This window comes from Acomys minous (assembly GCF_964271855.1).
Source record: "Acomys minous genome assembly, chromosome: 7".
In the NCBI taxonomy this organism is placed as follows: Eukaryota; Metazoa; Chordata; class Mammalia; order Rodentia; family Muridae; genus Acomys; species Acomys minous.
The window spans coordinates 5,677,748-5,695,345 of NC_140488.1; the positions used below are offsets into that span (position 1 = coordinate 5,677,748).

Here is a 17,598-nt window from a genome sequence, read left to right on the forward strand (position 1 = left end):
TTCTATCCTTCCTCTGAGTGCCACCAGGCCTCCCCATGCAGGGGATGTGGTCAAAAATGGGGCACCAGAGTTTGTTTGAAAGTCAGACTTCCCTCTCCACTCAACAGTGGAGAATGTCCTGTCCATTTGTTAGGTCTGGATAGGGTTGGAAGTTTACTGCATGTATTGTCCTTGGCTGGTGCTATAGTTTGAACAGGACCCCAGGATCCAGATCCGCCTGTCATAATGTTCTTCTTGTAAGTTTCTAGGACATTCTGGATCCTCCTATTTCCCCTTTCTCCCATGCTTCTCTCACCTAAAGTCCCAATAGGATGTCCTCCCCTCTGACCCACTTTCCTGGTAAGTAAAGTCTTTCATGGGACTAGCCACAGGAGACAACTTCCTGAACAGATCACCAACAGCCCAGGCCTTAAGGTCAACAATTAATAAATGGGACCTCATGAGGTTGAGAAGCTTCTGTAAGGCAGGAGACACTGTCAGTAGAGCAAAGCGACAGTTTACAGACTGGGAAAAGATCTTCACCAATCCTTCATCTGACAAAGGTCTAATATCCAAAATATATAAAGAACTCAAGAAATTAAACACCACCAAACCAAATAAGCCAATTGAGAAATGAGGTTCAGAACTAAACAGAGAATTCTCAACAGAGGAATGTCAAATGGCTGAGAAACACTTAAAGAAATGCTCAGCCTCGTTAATCATCAGAGAAACGCAAATCAATTTTGTTTAAAATAAACCTTATCACATAGCCTGAAATGACTTGTGTATCTGGAACAAAGTTTTCAAGGGTGGACTTTTTCACTCAACTGTGTAGGTTTTCCAATGGTTTTTGTTTGTGTAGTATTTGGTATTTTTAGTTACCAAATGAGGGCTAAGCAACCTGGACCTTTTAACCCCTTCTATGTAGGCACCCCTCTCAGAAAGTTCAACTTATAAATCAAGTGGAGTACAGGAGTGCTGCGATTTATTTATTTATTTTAAAAAGGAGAAAAGGCTCAAGGACATGGGTGAGGAAGGGATGAGAAGTGCAGCTGAGGGAGGAGCTCAGTGTTGGGGTGATGGACAGGGCAAGGGAGCCTAAGGGAGCAGTGAGGCTGTGGGGTAAGGGGACAGTCATGGACGAGGCATCTCTCAGCTTCGCAGTGAATCCAAGGCATGGGATGTACACATTCTTGGTGATTTTGTGTTGACACATGCTTTGTGGTCCTACTTGGCAGCATACTTCTCTCCTCACTACCACAGCTGCTTTCTTCTCTGTTCTTCCTATTTTGCATTCAGCTCCCCAACAGCCAGGTACAGATTCTGGGTCTGGTTCACCAAATCCTGGCTCTTACCAAATTATGGCTTGGTCCTTCCTTCCTTCCTTCCTTCCTTCCTTCCTTCCTTCCTTCCTTCCTTCCTTCCTTCCCTCCTTCCTTCCTTCTAGCCTTCCTTGTGCAGCCAGAAGTTGACAATTAGTTGTGTGAATATTTTCCTTGAATCCACATACTTTTTTTGGCAGTCCTGTGTCATTTCCTTATATTCATGTGGAAACACCACAACTCTGAGCCTGCACCAGTGCAATTGAATGTGGCTGCAGAAACCCACACAGACACCCTGAGTAAATACTCTCTTATTAAAGTAAGGGCCATTAATCCTCAGATGGGTTCTTGATGCAGCCCTGCAATCACGCCAAAGTTCCAGAGAGCATCCACCCTTCTGTCTCCCAGGAGACTACTGCAAGTTTTCTCCCCTCATATCACTAGACTATACTCATCCCTGCTGAATATCTGCCTGGGTTGGCACTCCTACCAAGCCCAGGGTATTCTTAAACTCAACCACCTGTATAAATCTCTCAAGGGAGGGATTGGGATTACAGTTGCCCCCCCCCCTTTCCCCACTCTTCATGCTGCCATTTGTTGGTTTCCCCCATAGCCTGGTGGTTTCACTTCTTGCCAGCCCATCCTCCTTTTTCACCTTTTGCATTTCCTCCTTGTCCTCTATTCTGCCTTAAAATGTAGGATTGTTCAGGGCCTAGTTCTGAAGGTGCTTCTCTTGTACCACATACAGAATCTTGCCAAGAGCCTGTCCTGTGGCTTAGTAGTAATTAAATGATAATTGCCCATTCCCATTTCCAGCCTTGATATTGACTCAGGACTCTAGACCTTTCTATGTAACCAGCTCTACCCTGTCTTCTTCATCTCAGTTAAACCACCTCCATCATTCATGTTTCTTTGACTAATACTCTGAGCACCCTCCTTGACTCCAGTTTGTAAGTATTCATTAAATTTCATGCTGTCATCTAATATTCACATTTCTTCCATTAAACTCCAACTAGAATTTTATTTCCTTCCCACTGTTTGATACAAGTCAGTGTCACGCTTCTCCTGGATTATTCCAGCAGCCTCCCAAAAGTGTCCTAACTTCTACGTGTGACATCTCATTTTCATTAGGAAATAAGTCTGACGGATTACTTGAAGATAGAAAAGATTATGGTGCTCCCTGATTCATAGCCTTCAGTTTCTTTCCATGCCATTTAAACTGATGGTCAAAGTCTCCTGTGATGGCCTGGGAGGCCTTGCATGATTCCCACCCCTACCTTAAAACATACTAGAGGAAGCTATGCATTGGTGGTGCTTACTTCTGTAAGTCTGTGTATCCAGAAAAAGATAGTTCATGTCCTTCAGGTTTCAGCAAAAAGCGCATCCTCTCAGTAGAGCCCTCAATGGCTACCTTACTCTGCTCCACTTTTCTCCATACAGCCAGTCTTCATTCACTCTTCTGCATATTTGACTTCCTGGAGAGAGGCTGGCCTAATGTCCAAGAGGTAGTGGCTCGTGCTTGGCTCATTGTCATCTCTATTTGTAGGTCCTGGAAGTGTACCTGACATATGACATCACTGAACAATACAGGATATGTGACTTTGGGATATCAGAGGAAAGCCTTGAAGTACAGTGATTTGAACAGAAAAATATATTGCTTTTTTCAGTTTTTAAAGATGGAAGTTGAAGGTCCAGATGTTGCCAGGGTTGGTTCTTTCTTGAGATCTTTCTCCCTGGCTTGTAGATGGCGGTCTACAGTGAGTGCACTCACAGGATCACACTCTGTATATGACTGTGTCTTATCTGCCCCTGTAATAGGGACTGCAGTTATATTGCACCAGTGCCCACCCATTCTACCTCAGTTCCCTCATTAAAGACCTTGTCTCCAAATGCAGTCACAGTCTGGAGCAGTGAGGTGAGGGCCACCATGGAAAGGACTGAAGGAGCACAACTGAGACTACAATCTAACCAGTGACTAGTGTGTAGAGGGTGAAGAATTTGCAGAGAAAACACGAGTCTTTTGTAGAGTAAAGGTCAGGACTTGAAGGTGAAGTGAGGCTTGGAAAGGAAGACTCACAGAGAGGTTCGATTTTGATGAACGCATGTCAGGAAAATAATTAATGTGGCTGCAAATAGGTATAGGCAGAAATGCAAGAAGGCATAAGGGAGAGAAAAAACAGGAAGAGGAGGAGATAGGGCTGGTGAAGTTGAGGGACAAGGGAGGACAGGGTGGTCAAGGTTTGCTGAGGGAGGAAGCAGATCCAACTTTTGATCTAAAAAGATTTAGCAAATACCTGTTGTGGATAAGACAATGGCTCTGTCCAGATGCCTCTTGCTCCTGAATGAAAAGGAATGGACCTTGAGGTCAAAGGTCCTGGTTTTCTCAGGACATGCTAAAGTGCTTTAGGGTGAGGCCCATGTCCTACGTGACTTTCCTGGTCTTACCAGGGGAGGAGGAAATTGAGTTTTCCATGGAGTGTTACAGTTTAGCTCTGGTATCAGAAGGCAGTGGAGACTCTGGAGTTCTACATGGCCTTGATGATACCAAACATGTTATAGCTCTTTGTCTAGCTGCTGTGCAAAGCATGGCAGAAGAAGCAGGTAGATGTTTGAAACTGGCTGGCAGACAGGTCAGGTGAGACACAGGCTGGTGGTGCTTCGACAGTGGTCAGCACCTAGCTATCAGCAATGTAGCAGCTCTGCCATCACTGTGCCTGCCTTGATCAACAGTCAAGCCCCAGGCATTCAACGGTGATTCTTCCCCAGAATAAATGGAGTCTCAGAAGGTCATGGTAGAAGGATGGCGTGAGCACAAGAGAGCCAGCCAGCCAGCCAGCCAGTCAGCCAGCTGACTTTTATTTGTAAACCTTGGGCAGTGGGGAGAGGTTTGAGGGTGTCTGATACACTATGTGCCAGGACACTTGATTTACATGCAGTGATACAGTATCTCATTAACATGCAGTAGCATGCGGTCCTTTCACAAGAAGGAAAACACAGTTCATAATTATCCTACGGATGGAGGAAGAACTTCCAGGTAATAATAAAGGTCATTTGCTGGAGGCTGGAGGTGCTTGCTGAACAGTTTCTTACCAGGAAATGGTTGGGATTGTAATCTCCCTGAGAGCTCATGATACTCCTTAGAGGATCTGTGGGTCCCAGATCAGGGGAAGAGAGAACCCCACTGAGAAAGGGAGTCCAGTGTAATGGACTGAACTCAGTTGGATATCCAGATATGCCAGAGCTTGACCTCTCCAGCAGCACCCCACAAGCCCCGGTGCCAGATTCCAGTGATGTCGAAAGATACATGGTCCCTAGTTCCAAGAAAGAGGAGGCACCCAATGAACAGAATGCAAGTCAGATTCACTGTGTCTTAAGCTCACTGGTAAACACCAGGCCAGCTTTAACTGATCACTTCACTGACTCTCTGAGCAACTCTTTGAAGCAGGCACTTTTAGCCTCGTTCCTATTTGGCAGATAAACAAACTGAGGCACAGAGATGCCAATTCACTTGCTGAAGATCAGAGAGTAATATGTGGTCCTGCCAAGAGGTGGAGTAAGGCCTTGTTCTTGAGGTCCCACTTGTCCTTCCCCTCCTTTGCCATAAACAGAGCTCCCATGCCTCTAGCCCCTATAGATAATGCTGAGAACGCAAAGGTCAGTGTGGCAGCAGGTGGAAGGCCTGGCAAGGATCTTATTGGAGCTATGTGTCTTTCACATTTGTTTCCTTATATTTTACATGCCTTCAGTGTTCTCAACAATCTCGAGTACTGAAGCTTTATAATAACTCTTGATATCTAGTAAGTAAAGACCCATTCTGCATTTTATTCTTACTCATAAATTACTGTGCAGGATTTGGGGCTTTTTATTTTCCACAGCTAGATTAATGGGGAAAAAACTTCACAAATTTATCACAAAATACTGGGATGGTGATATGGATGATGTGTGTTCCATCTAAGCCATGAAGAATCTTACATGGTGGCAGAGGCCTCTAATCCTAGTCCTTGTGAACTAGAGGCAGGAGAATCAGTAGTTTAAGGACCTAAAGTGAGTTGAGGGGGCAGCTAGGTTACACTGTTTCCCATGTTAAGGCAAATAAAACAAAAATGAAAAATCTCTGGAGTAATCTGAGCAACAGGAGGCGACACCCTACAGTATGGCAGCTCTTGTGCAGGCCTCTGGTATTGAGACTCTTGGCCTACTGAGCCTTCCAGTTATTGTCTGAGCCTAGGAAGTAAAGAATGTCCACTCCTGCTCTGTAGTTAGACTTGTAATCCAAGGCCGGCTCGGATATTGAATTATGTCATCCTTTGGCAGCAGCTAGTGTTATAGGTCTTGCATAGGCATAAGAATTGTGGGTGTTTCTTAGCCAGTAACACAAGCTAGCTTTAGAGCTCTTAGCAAAAGACTGGGAACATTTCTAGCCTAAAGACTTGTCTGCTCTATGGACCTCTTCTGGTGTCCTGGGACAGTGGTCTTTTTCTGTGTGGTACTATGCAGAGAGGCAACAGAATATAACTCGAGGAGGAGGAGAGAAATGGTTCTGTGGTTGTGAACATTTGTTGCCCCAGCACAGGACCTGAGTTTGGTTCGCAGTACCCATTATAATGGCTTACAACTATTTGTAACTCAAGTTCAATGAGGTACAACACATTCTTCTGATCTCTATAGGTGTCAGACATGCACATGGTATACATACATTCAGGGGAAACATTTAATAAAATAAAAGCAATCAAAATATAACATATAGAGATATATGTTTAAAAGATCAAATCAGGAAAGCAGCAACTGCTGAATATCTCCCTATAGACTCATTGAGCCTAACTGCTATGCCTTGTAGAACCAGCCACTGTCATTGGGGCTTACATTTTAGACCTATCACAGCCTCACCACTAACCACCAATGACATTCATTAAGGATTATCTTTGAACAAATGACAACACTGACTCTGAGAACAAATCACAGTCATTGAAGTTTGTGTTTTATGCCAATCACAGCCTTGCTCTTAACAGTAACCACAGTCATTTAAACTTGTGTTTTGATCAATCACAGCCCTGCCTCTTAGGACCAATCATAGTCAGTGGCTTTTATGTTCTCAGCAATCTCCTAATCAGTGTGGATTCTAGAGTTGCCTGGATACAGTAGACACAAGACCACTTTACTTCAAGTGGGTGATAAGGTAAGGTTGACTCGGAGCTCTTTTGTAAGGGCAAAATACTGAGTTATTTTTTTGTCTAATCTTGTACCAATCATTGATGAGGAACTCACCAACTGTAAACTGTGGATTTCATAATTTCATATTTCAGTTATATAAGTTTTTAGTCTAGTCTAAAGCTATGTAGTTAAGTATATACCTTATTTAAGCTTAATTGTCTAACTTGGTGCTTATGAAATGTCTTTCCTATTCTTGAGTAATACTATTTATACCACAGTTAACAATCTCATGGAATACACTGGCAAAAGGGGCCAGATTGGCTGTACTTTTAAATACCAACATGTTTTTAAAATGTATTTTATTAATTTATTCATATTACATCTCAATGGTTATTCCATCCCTTGCATCCTCCCATTCCTCCCTCCTTCCCATTTTCCCCTTACTCCCCTCCCCTATGACTGTGAATGAGGAGGGGCCTCCTCCCCCTGTATATGCTCATAGGGTATCAAGTCTCTTCTTGGTAGCCTGCTCTCCTTCCTCTGAGTGCCACCAGGCCTCCCCATCCAGGGGCATAGTCAAATATGAGGCACCAGAGTTCATGTGAAAGTCAGACCCCACTCTCCATTCAACTGTGGAGAATGTCCTGTCCATTGGCTAGATTCGAGTAGCGGTTCAAAGTTCACTGCACGTATTGTCCTTGGCTCGTGCCATATTTTGAGCCAGATCCCTGGGCCCAGATCTGCCCATCATAATGCTCTTCTTGTAGGTTTCTAGGACCCTCTGGATCCTTCTATTTCCACATTCTCCCATGCTTCTCTCACCTAGAGTCCCAATAGGATGTCCTCCCTTCTGTCCCACTTTCCTGGTAAATGAAGGCTTTCATGGGACATATTATTGGGCTAGTGTCAAGATATAAGTGAGTATATACCATTTGAGTCTTTCTGCTTCTGGGTTAACTCACTCATTATGATCATTTCTACTTCAATCCATTTGTCCACAAATTTTGGGAATTCCTTGTTTTTAATAGCTGAGTAGTATTCCATAGTGTAAATGTACCAGTTTTTTTTTAATCCATTCTTCTACTGAGGGACACTTCAGCTGTTTCCAGGTTCTGGCTATTAAGAATAAAGCTGCTATGAACATGGTTGAGCAAATGTTCTTGTTGTGTGGTGGAGCATCTTCTGGGTATATTCCAAGGAATGGAATAGCTGGGTCTTGAAGAAGCCCTGTTCCCAGTTTAATACCAACAAGTTTTATCACAAAAGTTATACAGTACAAAAAATACATGAAGGATGGTGAATGCTATGTGATAAATTATAGCTCATTACTATAAGAGGTATGATAGATTATAAACAATAGATGGTAAAGTATATGCCATAGAAGAGGAAGAACTAGATTAAAGAATATACAATACATTTAACAATGGAGGTATAAAAGAAAGAAAGAAATGAAAGTTATCTAGATATATCATAGAGAAGAGATGGGAAATAAATAAATCTAAAGAGATTAGGTGATAGACACAGAATAGGTAGAGGATAGGAGAGAGAGAGGTGGATGAGAGATAAAAGGTAGCTAATGATAAATGATACTTGGATGGTATACATGCACAGGATAGCTTGAGGGATAGATGGAAGACGGGCATGGGATGCTTAGAGGATTGTGATCTATGGTTAGAGAGATACAGGACAGTAAGATGATAAATAAAAGGAATATTATATAGACACATTATAGGTAGAGGAAATATGATATAAGTAGACACAGGGTATACAGAGGATAGAAGACTGATAGATGGTTTTGATAGATGGAACAAGACCACAGGATAGCTATAGGATAGGTGATCCATAAATGGAAGATAGAATCAGAACAGCTGCAGTATAGGTGATCCATTGATGGACCATAGACACAAGGTAACTGTGGGCTAGATTCAAATACAAACACAGGATAGGTACAAGGTGTATATGTAGATAGATTGACACAGAACAGCTACAGGATAGATGATAGATAGATTCAATATAAACACAGAATGGCTAGATAACCAAGTATAGAAATTTGGAAGCTAGACACAGGGTATATAAATGGTAGGTGATAGACAGATGGATGACAGATACAAGATCAATAGAACGTAAACAGTAGATAAATGGAAGATACTAGATGGAATGTAGACTTAGAAGAGGTAAATTTTGATGATAGATGAAATAATAGATCAGAGAGGGATACAGTATACGTAGATCGTCAATCATACATAGGTGTAAATTAGACACAGGATAGCAGGGGTATAAATGATACATAGAAAGTAAACACAAGATAGATAGATGATAGATTGTAGATAGATGATAATAGCTGAAAGGTAAATATAGGTTAGTTGGGGATGGGATAGACTGTTGATAGAAAATACAGTGACATAAATATCTTCTCATAGATTCAAGCAATCACTGATCTTTCACCTTCTAGAAACCCCAGTTAGAAATGTGCAGACTCTCCTTTTTTCTGTTGAATTTGTATTACTCACTTGCTTTTGATTTTAATACTGCAAACATTGTGATAGATCTGTCTTTGAATAAATAACACTTAATTGTTTATGTCCTTGCAGTGTCTTAGTGTAACAACATGTTTTTGTTTTAGTTTTGTTGATGTTTTGATGCAAATTTTTTGTGTATAGTTCACCCTGTCCTAGAAGTCAGAGCGGGCACTTTAGCTCCACTCCTGAGTGCAGTGATGACAGAATTATAGGCATGTGTGTTGCCAGGAAAATGTAATGGAAGTAGCAGTGAAGGTGGTTAATCCCTCCAAAATACTGCTGCTTCTTTTATGTGTTTCTATAACAAAGTCCTAATTATAACATTGTATAAAACCTGCAACACTTGAGACATGGATCTCATTGCAGATAAGTTATATTGTGACATTTTCACTTATTATGGTTCATCTTTCTTTTCTCCTCGGTTTCAAATGTAGTTTTAACTGTCAAATAGTTTTAGTAGCACCACTTCCATTATTTCTGTAAGTTTCAGATCTCCTTTCCAAATAGTTCTTTGAAAACAGCACAAAGGTAGGTGTGTGTGTGTGTGTGTGTGTGTGTGTGTGTGTGTGTGTGTGTGTGTGTGACCATTTCTAACATTTACATGAAGAGTGATTGCACTTAATGTACTTATCTGAAGTTACCTTGTAGGGATGTTCTGTGGAATTATATTCATTATTGTTAAACCAGCTGTGGAGCAATCCTTATAAGATCCCACAGCTAGCCTTTCCAGTCAGAGGAGCAAAGCCAGATAACCAGCAAGAGACATTGAAATTTAGCAGCATCTGGAGTGCTTGCTATGGCTTACTGATATTTATTTTATTTTTTCCTTTGGAACCAGAAAATTGCAAATATACTATTAAGATGCAAAAGTGATTTGGAAGTGATTGATAGCAGAAAAGTTTAGCCAAAGCTCTGAGCACTGAAACTGTCAGGGAACTAGAATTTTCCAAAAGGACTAAAATGGAATATATAAAACTAACTGAATGATTGAAGATCAATTTGCTTGGATCCCTAGCATTGTTGTGAAGTGTGCATCCTGAAGCTGCATGGAGCAATTGGGAGGTATCTAGTGGGGCACTCTGCCTGATCCTGATGCTTACATTTTGTAAATGTTTTTCATTTTGAACTAATTTTGGACTTAGAGAAAATTTTCAATGCAGTATTCAGGAGGGAGAGGCAGAAGGGTCAGGGGTTCATGGCCATTATCTATGCCATGAGTTCAAGGCCATCTTGGGATTCATGGATGTTGTCACAAAAATAAAATAATTTGAATAGAATGAGCAATACACGGGAACATGGACAAAAGCAAAAAAAAAAAATCTATCCATTCCATTGTGATGCCCTTACTGTCACACATTACATAATCAAAACAACATTGGTTTCATTCTTATTACCAATGTGAGGACTTTTTCATCTGTCTTCTTTTCTTAGAAATGTACAGTTAGCAAATTTCTTGTCACAGGAAACAATGGATCACTTTCATTTATTCCACATTATGACTATATTGCCAATTTTAATCCCTCCATCAGCAGAAAGACATCTGGATTGCTTTCAAGATTTGATAATTATGAATAATGTTACTAATGACATTTTTTCAGAGGTTTTGCATGGAACTTTCAGTTTGCTTACGTAAATTCCTGCCTGTGAGACTTAGAGTCATTTGTGACTTATTTCAGCTTTAGTAATTAGAGGACACCCAACATCATGAGGTAGAGCCCAAAGGATGTTGCCATGAAAGGTTACTATTAACTGGGCTGGATTTAAGCACCAGTATAAAATGGGAGATGGGCACAGAGAAATTCAGATATATTTGTCATTAACTTTCAAATATGAATGAATTTTAAAAAATACTGTCCTGTAAATGATTCCTAGTACCTGGCACATCTCCTTTTTTTAAAGATTTGTATTTGTTTATTTTATGTATGAGTGCTTTATCTGCATGTATGCCTGCATCGCAGAAGAGGGCATCAAATTACAGTACAGATGGGTGTGAGCCACTATATGGTTGCTGAGAATTGAACTCAGGACATCGGGAGGAGCAGACAGTGCTCTTATCTTCTGAGCCATCTCTCCAAGCATATCTCATCCTTAAACATGAGATTAAACCACAATGTCCTGTTATATAACGATGGCACATTTTATTGTTTTAGTCCCAATCTCCTCTATGGTTGTTCCTTCCTCAGGTTCTGGACAGAAGTGTACGACAGATTCAAACAACATGGACATGGAATTAGAAGTGCCTCCAGAGATCCTTTTAAATGACAGCCAGGAAGAAGAAGCCTCCCCAGAACAAGAAGGCAGCAGTGATGAGGATGAGAATAAATCATTGGAAGAGGCAAAGACCTCCAATTCTAAGGAACAGAATATCGATGAAATGATTGTACTTTGTAGCTCCTCATCATATGAATATTACTGTCAAATAACAGAAAACACCGAAGACAAGAAAAATGTTAAGACCCTAGAAACCATTGTAGACCAAGGCCAAGGACATCAAAAGGCAGCAGAGACAGCCTCAACAAACCCAAACACAATCACACAGCATGTGCGCCCAGTGGCAGTAGTGGAACCCACAGTGCACATAGATCAGTCAGCCTCTGGAGTAACTGAGGTACATCTCAAAGTCTTTCAAGTACATTTTTTTAACCTCTAACAATGTTAAGCTTAAATTCACTCTGTTTGTTCAGGTTTACTTTATAGAAAGCATGATCTTTACTTTTCAAAAACATATATCACTGTTTGTAATGTCCTAGCTTTTCAGACACACAAGAAAATCTATTGAACCCTTAAAAACAGGCAGGTTGGATGTTCTCTAAGGCAAATCACACCCCCTTTCTTCTCATCTCGTTAAATATAAAAGGACGTGTTTTTGAAAGGCCTTCTTGCCTTACATGGATTTTTGGAGTACCGTGAAATTTCCTTGAACTATTTAGAAGGAAATTTATACGAATAATTAAACTCTCAGTGTGGATACAGTCTTAAATTCTTAAAACAATCAATAGCGGATCTTCAATCTGCCTGTGTACAGGAGCTGAGGAGAGCCCAGCCAGATCTTAGCTTCTAGATATCTAAGGTTCCCTGTGGGCTTGTTGAGCGCTCCTTTTCCATGTTCACATGTGTTTAGTGTATTAAGGAAAGGCATGGACTAACTGCAAGTAATTTTGTGTCCTTACAAATGCAACCAATGAGATCTTTTCAATTCCAGAATCCACTTTTGCGGCAAAGGGTTGCCCTACTCAACACCCCACAAATAAGGACACAAGTCTATGATTTGACCATAACCAGAACCTTTGATGAAGAAGAGGTATGGAAAGTTTAAGTTTATAACTGAAAGGACATTTCATTTGTATAGGAAGTCTGATTGGCTTTGTTTATTCAACTCAGCCTACCCCATAGACTGCAGTTGAGTTGCTCCAGAGAATTAAACATATCTATGCTAGGGAGACCTCGATACAAGCTAAATGCTATACAATTGCTTGTGCAGGTGTTTTGGATGTTCAGAAATCTGTGACTCAGAGGCATGTCTGTGACTAATGTGCTACCAAAGCAGTCAGTAGTCCCCATAGCCCTGTCTGCATATAGAGACCAGACTTCCATTAGTTTGGGATTCATTTAAATGTACATTTCATTTCTGGGGGGGGGTGCTTTATCAAACATCAAGTTACTTTTATAAATTAACCAGTCTTATTCTAGGAACCTAAGGTCAAGATGCCCCAACTAACTTATCTTCTGTTAAACTGCCTGCTTATGCAACCCTCAACTTCAGCTAACTGCTTATCTTAGCTCCCCCTTGCAGCTGTCGGGTGTGTTTTTTGTTTGTTTGTTTTTGGTTTTCTTTTTTGCCTTTAAAAGCTCCTCGCTTTCAATTCTTTGTGCTACACTTAAGTCCCAGTCGGCTGGATTAAAGTCTTTGAATTGTCTATAAAAAGTTACTATCATGTTCGTTTTTGACACGTCAATATCTGCAGGACAGAGAACGAAAACAATGTATATATGAGTTGGCCCAGCGTATTGAGATGCTTCGCGGCTTGTATGACCTGCCACAAACTGGACAAAGACAAGCGAATCGGGCATGTTGGCCACGAGAACAGGTACAGGAGCAGCCAGAGCCTAAGATGTCAATAAGTTCATGTATGGTTTCCCTGTATTTTTTTTTTTTACAATAACGCTGTTGGTTTTCTGTAGATGGTGACTGCTATTAATGACGTGGGGAGAGGCCCCATTAATTCCTATGGAAATGACAATTCTGAGCATCCACAAAATCAGACAAATAGGTAAGAGACAGACTGACTGGGGAGAAGGGTGGAGGCCAATGCTTTTTTCCCTTGTTCCTGCCTGTATAGTGCCTATCTCAGCATCTATTAATAAAATGGAAGATCTTCCACACAGAAGGCTTAGACAAGACAGCCTCAAATGCAGAGATTTCCCATCCAACCCTTGAAATCATTGGCTTTATTCCTCAAGTTCAGACTCTTTGCACAGGGTGTTTGTAGAGAAGTGTTTATTGACCATAACTAACTCCCGAGTTTCATGTCCATTCTTCAGCTTCTCTGGAAAGAAGGCATGGGACATGAAAACCAGGGAAGTAGATGTAAGATGTTTGCTACTTGCTGTGAGAAGCCAATAACATAAACCTGGATGAGCTTTTACAGGTAACATGGAGAACTCCATATTAGCCATCATTCTTTGACCTGTGTAACAGCTCCAAATTTCTTACAGACATAGGGGAGATCCTGCTGATTGTACTCCTCTACTTCGGCCTCACCCATCAACAAGGTCACATCAAACAATGACAGTGCCATGTCAGCCATTGGCAACAGCAGGTTACCCACCAGCGGAATCACAGTACTCATCGGCAAGGCCACAGGACCCACCAACACTGTCACATGTAGGTGCTTCTCAATCATCTGAAAGTCATAAATCAAAAATAACTGAAGGTCATTAATCAAAAATTCCTGGCCTGGGGGACTCAGGAAATTTCATGCAGTTATGAAATAATGCCATGGGCCACATTACAGACCAACGTTGTTTAGTATAGGTGAACTTGTGACTCTACAGTCTAAGAGAGAATTTGTATGATAGAGTTGAAATGCCCTATAGCTTTTTTCTTTTGATCTGGGACTCTTCTTCATAAGGAGAATGCCCCAGCAATATGTTCTCTATTTGATATGCAGAGTTGAAAGCATTATCAATGTGAAGGAAGTCACACATGTGATGGTAGAACTCACTGCTGAGTAAAACCATTGGGTTTTATTGCAGTAGTAACAGCTACAAGGATCCTTGTATGACTGAGCTGCATAAATGATTCCTAAATACAGTCTGACTTTCAGTCTTCCCCAGCCACACCTCACTTTAGTGCCAAGCTCAACACTGAATCCAGATTCCTTACTGAGATTATCCATTTTGCAATACTGCAATACAGTTAGAACCTACCTTGCATAGGTCTCATCATATTGAAAAATTTCCTTAAAATTCCCTTTGCTGAGTGAGTGTACTTAGCATTTATTTATGGAGTTGCCTTATGTTAGACAGGGCAGACAGACCTTGGGGACCATCTTTAGGGGCTACGCTTGCAGAATAAAACTGGTCCTGATAAAAATAACCCAGCAGATTTAGCTCTTCATGTAAAGTCCCAGCTAGCCTTATAAGGAGCAGAAACATTCAATCTGGCAAAGAAGCAAGACATCAAAAGTATTTTCATTTTAAATGCTTAGAAATTCTAGATAAGTAAATGTGTAACATTTTCATATACATGCCTTGACCAAGTGAACCATCAGAGTCACCAGAAATTGAATCCCTGTGATCTCATACCGAGATTAAAATTGGCAAATGGTCTGACGGGCTCACTAGCAAAGTAGACTCCAAAAGGTAGCCCTTTTCGTGGTCATTACCGATACAATGATGTTCTTGAATGGAACTCTAAGAATCAGAGTTGTCAGCAAATTGATCTAATCATCCAGGCAGTGAACGTAGGGTTTCAGATAGCTCATTGGGAAAGAGTTAGAGTAGGAAGGGCAGGAGTTTCATCCTGTGGACATATGACTCTGACTGGGCTCTTTCCTTTCTGCTCACTCCTGTCCTGATCTTCAGCTATCTGCTTGAAACCCAACTCCTCCTGAATCTATTTTCCTCATTCACCCCATTTGGTTCCACTTACTGGGTCCTGTATCACTTCAATAGAGTTAAAAAAGAGTTCTACAACTGATACCTGTAACACTGCCTTTGTGCTTATCCTCCTCCACTTCCTGGTGGGAGCTGACACCTTTACTTCCACTGTGTAAATGTGGAAATGACTTCAATCCAAGGCTAAAGTTGAGACTTTGGCTAGGTCTGACTTCACAAACGCTGGGGAGTGGAGGGCCAGACACAGATGCTGCAGACTAAAGGGAAGTTTTGGGTTCTCAGGACGGCCATTAAGCCAAAAGGCATCTGGAAGGAAGAATAGTACAGGAATCCTAACTTTCCAAGTTCTCTCTCTCTCTCTCTCTCTCTCTCTCTCTCTCTCTCTCTCTCTCTCTCTCCTCTGCTAGTACCTTGTAAACCAATAATGCAAAGATCCTTGTCAGTGGCTCACTGGCTTGAAATCACCAGAGAATATTTCAATTTACCACTCTCCCTCCTTTTTTTTTCTTTGCAGCATGCCTCTTCTGATTACGTGAGAGAGACCAGGCAGCCTGGTCAAGATAATTCTTCATATTTTCTGACTGAAGAGAACACTATCAATCCTCACCCCTAAGGGGAAGATGAGGCAGAAGACCTAAGTCCATGGTCTATGTGGGAAAGGGGCATACAAGAGTCCCTTGATGTGAGAGGGTGGGTGGGTTATTTTCTTTAGTCACAAATTTAGTTTTTAGTTGTTTCTTAAGCATAATGAGTTTAATGGAAAGGAAGCTGCAAAAGCAAACTATTACATCCAGATTAGTGTGTGATAACCACTATTCATTTCCATCTGTTTGCCCCACACTTTTTCAAGTATATGTATATACATCTGTGCTTTTGCTGGGGCAAGCTGCCTTCAATGGACAGAATTCTAGGGTACTAATGTTTTTGCCAAAATAAGAAATGCCACAGAGGTTTGAAATGCAGACAAATATTGTTGCATCATGCCCTTTCCCCCAAATCTCCGGCCTTAATCTTGATTTATTCATATATGTCTTCGGTAGTCCTATGCCACTTTGTAACCTATATTCCAGACAACCAATTTGAGAAGTAATATCTGTTCAAAAAAGGGTATGTCTTTGCTTAATAAACACTATATTGTACTGCAAGTCTTGTGTCTGTGAGGCTGACTTTGAAATCCTAGGAATATTACTGACTTGGTAGACCCACACTTATGTCCTGATGAAGAGCCTATGTTCTAGAGAGAAACATTTCATGCAATACCTATTCCTGGCACATTGGCCTGTTTTCTACACTTACAGACTCCAATGGCTGGAGTGGGCCATGTTCTGCAAGCCAATGGTGTATCAATGTTGCCTTCCCTTTGGAGTCTGCACTGTGAGAGTGAGCTGACAGGGCCTTTACTTATCTGCCTTCTCAGCATAATCCCACCCCGGCTCCACTGAGCCGACAGTGGTCACACTGTCCTCCCCAAGTGAGGAGAAGTCCATTTTGGACTATATACTCCTCCTCTCTCCTAGGTATGGGCTTCTAGTATGTGCTTTGGGATCTGAAACTTGGTTCTGGTGCCTCAGCTGCAGCCTGTTGAGTACAGAGTGAGCTTTCAGCTCCACACAACCATGTAGGCTGCTAAGAGTTCTGGGCACAGCAAACACGGCCTGATGATGAGAAATTGTGTACCCACGGACAGAGACCTGCCCTCCTCACACTTCTGGAGAGCTAAGAGGAGCCAGAATTCAGTTAGTCACACCATAACAATTAGATGGGGTGAAGCTGTACATTTCTGGCCATGGGTCTCTGAGTCAGGGCTCCTAGAGACCTACCTTCTAGGAATTGGGGTCACAATAATAGGGCTAGTGCACAGAAGAATTTAGCAGACCCATGGTATCTAGCCTGAATCTGGAGTGACAGCAGCTAAGCTGTGAAGCTGCCTTTGGTCAGTGATCATTATCTCAGAGTCTTTGTGTTATTGTCTTGAAGGTTTCTCAGAGCCTTTGCATAAATCCAGTGTTCTGACCTGTCTGGAAACCCAGGAAGTCTAATATGCCTGAGGTGATAGCTCTTTCCAGATAGCTCCTAGATCAGATAGGAACTCTGGGTGTGTGGAAATTGACTCGAAAAGATGCCTTTTCTTATTTCAAGACAGGTTTCTCTGTTTTAGGCCTGGTTGTCCTGGATCTCACTCTGTAGACCAGGCAGGTGTTGACCTCACAGAGTTCCACCTGCTTTGGCATCACCTAAGTGAGTGCTGGGATTAAGGGTAGTGGTACCTTTTTATGTAACAATAAAAAGTGATTTTAGGGCCAGGTGTCATGGTGCAAGCCTGTGATCTCAGTACTAAGGGGGGCAGAGGCAGGCACATCTAGGTGAGATTGAGGCAAGCCAGGTCTAAAATGTGGATCTACAACAGACAAGTGTACACAGAGGAAGCTTATCTTTGGAAAAAAAGAAAAAAAGGAAGGAAGAAGGAGAGAGAGAGAGAGAGAGAGAGAGAGAGAGAGAGAGAGAGA

The 17,598-nt window shown here is 41.6% G+C and overlaps 1 long non-coding RNA gene across 1 annotated transcript; it reads left to right on the forward strand.

The window, feature by feature from the left end:
* The first annotated feature begins 13,011 nt into the window (after window positions 1–13,011).
* Window positions 13,012–16,236, forward strand: LOC311601339. Its single transcript, XR_014780531.1, has 4 exons — window positions 13,012–13,059; window positions 13,154–13,242; window positions 13,688–13,856; window positions 15,606–16,236. It is a non-coding gene; the product is annotated as an uncharacterized lncRNA (long non-coding RNA).
* Window positions 16,237–17,598: the final 1,362 nt, after the last annotated feature.